Source organism: Electrona antarctica (genome assembly GCF_951216825.1).
Source record: "Electrona antarctica genome assembly, chromosome: 1".
NCBI classification, from domain to species: Eukaryota; Metazoa; Chordata; class Actinopteri; order Myctophiformes; family Myctophidae; genus Electrona; species Electrona antarctica.
In genome coordinates, this window is record NC_136806.1 from 52353298 (window position 1) to 52358860 (window position 5563).

General features: G+C 47.4%; 1 pseudogene across 1 annotated transcript; it reads right to left on the reverse strand.

Annotated features, from left to right (window-relative positions):
• Positions 1-2046: 2046 nt before the first annotated feature.
• On the reverse strand, positions 2047-4294 carry LOC306920510 (vigilin-like; annotated as a pseudogene). Its single transcript has one exon. The product of its transcript is annotated as a vigilin-like (transcript).
• Positions 4295-5563: the final 1269 nt, after the last annotated feature.

Consider the following 5563-nt stretch of genomic DNA (forward strand, 5'->3'; position numbering starts at 1 on the left):
CAGTTCCTTTAATTAAGCTCCTTAGAACTCTCAATAATGTTGTCATAGCACCTCTGCCATGAACGAAGCCAATCATCTACAAGTTCCAGACATGTTGTGAGCTTGTAGATCGGCTATTTCCAGAAGGCAAGACAGTGTTGCACACGTCACAGCTTCCCATATACTATCACCGCGCAGGTGATGCAACCATCATCCAGAACCAGAAGGACACGATCACAGGATTCAGAGTCCTAACCATCACCAGCCACACAACCCCCCATTTTGAACATCAAAGCTGAAGGATGCGCACTTTCAACATTTCACATCCGAAAACGAAAGAAAACCCATGCGAGTAACCCATGTTTTCGCAAAGGGCATATATATAATCACAATGTATAAATCAATAAATTAAATCTAAACGGAGCCGGGCATAAGTGGTACATTAACCAAAACATAAATGGAAAACCATGGGTTCCGTTCTGTTTTAGAGGCATGCCTTATAGCTCTCAGCCAGAAGGCAGCCAGCGAAGCAACTTTGACATGGACCTTGACATGCATTCATTAATCCAAGTCTTCTCCGAATAGCTTCAAGTATACTGTAGGGTTTCCAGAAACTATAGGTCAGAATATTAAAAGGCTAAAATCTTTTATCTCAACACAGACTCCGCATCTAATTGAACCTAAGACATTTCACTGTCACAACTCATCAATACAATACCCAGCATTAGCCGCAGAACCACGTCATCAGACCCTGCTTCTTCAGTCCGATGAGGGTGTGTGAGGGTGTGTCCATTTCCCCCCCCAAATGTAGAGTCAATCCTTGGCACTTTCAGAGCCATGTTTGCCAAACCGACTCTTTCCTTATATGACCACACTGATTGGATAACGGTCAATCCTGAAAGAAGCATTTACTATGCCATTTGTTAACCCCTGCACTACCTATAGGTCACATGTACTTTTCTATGTCATGTCAGGCTTCAGACAGAGTCAACATTACTGCTGAATGACAGAGAACAGAATTTGAGCAAGGGATCAACTTAATACTTTTAGCAACAACAAACCTACTTCACTTGATAAGAAACATATAGGCTCTGCTTGGTCTAATTTAATGGGCGTCCCCACCAAGCAGAAACCGTCACCCAGACTCTTCATTTTACCCCTCAAGGCACAAGTACCCAGCCACCTGGAACCCACAATTATAATCAATCATGTTTAAAAAGTTACTCTATAAATAAAATCTATGGTAAACCACAAAGAGTATAGCGCTATTCCGGCTTCAAACAAAGTTGTCATATATCAATTTTACACCGTTTTAACTTCTAAATATTAGACCTCACATGACTACCTGTCCTACATGACATATTGTAAGAATGATTCTATCTTAACTGTCCATCTGAATTTGAGTGAGCGTACTACTGCAACCACATGCTTAAGTGATTCAATGATCTATCACTTAGCTAGTACTATGAACTATTGAACTCCACTAATTTATATTAGTATTGTAGTATCTGACCTCTGAACAGGTGATCACAGTATGTCTTTTCTTTTAGCCCATGTGGTTAACCCTTGTAGCACAGCCTAAATAAAAGGAAGGGGGCTACTATACTGGCAGTAGAAAAGTGCAGGAAGATCGGCCTCTAGCTCAATGCCAAGAAAACAAAGGTAATGACAGTCAACACCGAGGACAAAACCATTGCCACTGCAGTGGTCACTAGGTGCTCGAGCGAGTCAAGGACTTCAAGGACCTCGGGGCCTGGACTGCCTCAACTGAACAGGATCTGAAGGTTCGGAGAGCACTTGCCTGGAAAGCCTTGCACGGGATGAGGAGTGTGGAAATCAGATATGGGAGAAGACCTTAAGAGGCGGCTGTTCATAGCTACTGTGGACTCGGAGTCAGTACTGCTGTATGGGGCCGAGACATGGAATCTTAAGGCCTATTCATAGTGGTGGTGAGCTGACCACCTGAGCTGAAATAACGTTGAGCGGTGGTGAGTAAAAACAGAGAGAAGGGCTGGAGCGGTGGTTTGCTCTTCATCGCGGCTCGTGACGTCATGTTGTAGTTGGTGGTCAGCACACCATCGAGCTACCAAAGTAGCGTGCCAAAGGCTTGGCACGCAGCTCAGCAGTGTGGCTCTTTATTTGCTTCTCCTCTGCCAAGGCCAGCAGCTTCTGCTTGGCTTTCTCCACATCCTCAACTGGGCCCCGGATGGTGACCTTGTCGATGCCAGAGCCCTCAGTGGGGAAGTGGATGTGCACTCCACCACACTCCTCCATAATGGAGCGCACGGAACGGCCCTTTGACCCAATCAAGGAGTTGTGCAGCTTGGAGGGGATGGACACCTTCATCTCTGTGATATCCAGCTCCGTTTGAATGGCCAAGATGCGAATTCAGGCAGCCTCGCAATTTGCCTTCTTGCCAGTGATGACGATCATCTCAGAGTTGCTGTTCTCAGCAGGCAGATCAATTTTTGTGTTTGTTTCCTCACGAATGTTCTTGATGTTTGCACCTCCTTTTCCAATGATGTTCTTGTGGAATTGCTTGAAGATGGGGACTGAGACAGAGAAGCGGTTCTCCACCATGTCAGCCACCATCTTCTGCATGAACTTTGCGCATTTCTCCACCTCGGTCCTTGGTCCCCGAAGCTGAACGATGTCGCTTTTTTTTGCTGGGTCAGGAACATTGATGATGACCTCTGGGAATTTGTCTCGTACTTCCTTTATATTCTTTCCTTTTTGCCCGATGATGGCTCTGTGAAAACGCTTTTCGATGATCAGGTCCTTTGTACGCTCATTCTCCATGCGTGATGCAAGCTCAAGCAGCTCCTTCTTGGCATCTTGAACACCCTGGGGGTCCCCCTCAATGCGGATCAGGTTACTCTTCTCATTGGCAGGGGGAATGCGGACAGTCACCTTGTGTGCCTCTTTGATGCGGTTTATGTTAATGCCGCCTTTCCCAATCAGGTGTCTGTGGAATTTGGGATCCACACTGATTTCTGCATAGTCCATTCGGCTTATCAGATCTGTAACAATAGCCTCAATCTGGGTATGGACCATCTGCAAGTCTTTGGTGGGACCCTCGAGGGTGATCTTATCTTCTCCCTTAGTGAACTCAATGTGCACCGTGGGCATTTGCTGGGTGATCTTGGCCAGATTCTGACCCTTCTTGCCAATAATGAAACGGTGAAGCCAGGAAGGAGCCGAGACTGAGGACACGGTATAGCTGTTGGCCTTGGCAAAAACTTGGGCGAGTGCCTGGCCCAGCCGATCTGGCTCCCCACGAAGGATGACGGTTTCTGAGCTGCTGTCAGAGGGTGGGATCTCGACTGAGACTCCAGTTTCCTCCAGGATCTCCTGCAGTACGTTTCCCTTGGGGCCGATCACGTACTTGTGCTGCGACTTCTTCACCTCCACTGCGATGGTGGTGGTATTCTTCTTCTCTTCATAAATCTTCTTGATCATAGCCACAGCAAGGGCCACCTTCTCTTTCTCCCCAGTGATGACAATCTCTGTTTTGTTGACGCTCTGTGGGGGGATGTTGATGCGTGCTCCACTCTCCTGCATCATCTCTCCGACCAGCTTGTTGTAGGCACCGGTGAGGAAGGGGTGGTACACCTTGTCGATGTTCACCCTCTCCACAGCCCGTTTGTCCTGCTCGGCAGAGATCAACAGAACCTCGTGCTTGGCCTTCTCCAAGCCCTCCTTGGTTCCGGAGATTTTGATGTGGTTGCTGGGGTTGTCAGGCCGTGGGATCTGTATTTTAGTGGCGGTCTTGAGCTCAAGCTCCCGAAGCTTCTCCCCGTTCTTGCCGACGACAAAACCATGATGTTCCTTGGGGATGGCAACAGTAGCTGAAGCCTGAGTCATCAATTGGGACACAATCTCCTTGTGGGCCTTCGTCACGGCATCCAGCTTTCCGGACACCACGATGGAGAGGCTCTGATCCTCGGACACGGACAGTTCCAGGTGGGCACCGGTCTTGTGCATGATGACCTTCGCTTGGTCTCCCTCCCCAAACCGGTTGATGTCTTTGTACTTGCGCTCTTCCAGTGGCACGTGGAAAACCCGGGTGACAACGGATGACCTGAGAGGACGGATCTTTGAATTCCAGGCACCAGCTGATTCCTGGCTTCCCTCAGTTGAAGCTACCTTCTCGGGCAGAGGTGGGAAGGCATCCTTGTAGGTAGGAAGGCTTTCCTCTTCCGGAGCACCTGCACTGGTTCCTGCCACAGGAGCACCACCCTGCTCCCTCAAGAGCCCACTACGGTGCTCATTAAAGCGTTCCTGCGTAAGTATTGCGATTGAGCTCATGGTTGAAATCCCAACTTTAACACAGTCAGAGTAGAGTGTGCCCAGTTACCAGATATAATCTGTCCTGTAAAGCCGCCTGTTCGTGCCAGATTTTGCTTATTTGAATGTTCTCATCTGCCCTAAAGGTGCAGAAGCTGTGATGAAAACCACCTGGCCATACATATATAACCTCTCCTTTCTGTCAATGGTAACAACTACTACATATATAAGGTTTGACTGCAGGGTACTTGTCACGATGACGATGCCAGGCAACTGGATGCGTGTCACAATGACGATACCCCTCGTTTATAACCATATATGGGGTTTCTACATTGACCTGATGTCAGCACTAGATATCTCCATTGTCTCCATATATGGAACGTGAGAGGGAGTGAGAGCATTTAGTTACAAACACAATTTCTACCAATGTGCCTAAGAAGGAATGCCTGCTTGAGCAGGGGAAATATTGTTTTGTCCTTCAGGCAATACCACTTATCAACCAGTAGGTGTCCTACCTGAACACAGGCCTGTGTCTACATTTCTCAATAGAACAGGAGGGAGACCACCTCCCATAGATATAAAAAAATCACACCGGTGTGAAGTGAGGGGCACTCTTATTATTATACATCATCATACAGCATCTGAACAACTGAATTCATGTGATTGGTTAGCCGATTTGCTCGTCTACATATGACGTAAATTTTCCCTTCATTGTCAATGGCCTTTAATGTTTGTATTGCCTCAAATGTACGTCATATTTGAGGCACATTATGACCTAATGTCTCCTTTCATTGGCAATGGCAAATATGAGACGTGTCACGTGAGCCTGTGTGAAGTGAGGGGCGCTCTTATCATCATACATCATCTCATTCTGGCCAAAATAGCCGATTTGCTCGTCTACATATGACGTAAAATGTTCTTTCATCGTCAATGGCAAATGTGACAAGAGTTCAGGACAAAAAAGCTGTATATAGGAGGGGCTAGCGCCCATCAAAAATAGATGCCTCATTGGCCGGGGGGTGGAAGTGTGCAGGAAGTGCTGAAGGCATGCTGCGTCGCTGACCAAGTGTTTAGTTTCCAAGATGGTCGCAGCACCAGGAGGGGGTGGGGCGGAGGTGAGTGGGTGGTTATGCCCTTACTGGGCTGCATTCACAAATTCAAGGCACCTGTCTTGCGTTTGTCTGTGTTTAATGGCTGCTCCAATGCATTTCCAATGGAAGACCAAACATTTTGTTTGATGGGGGGGCAGAACACATCCATCAAAGCTCTGTTCAGACACAAGTCAGGTGTCAGACAC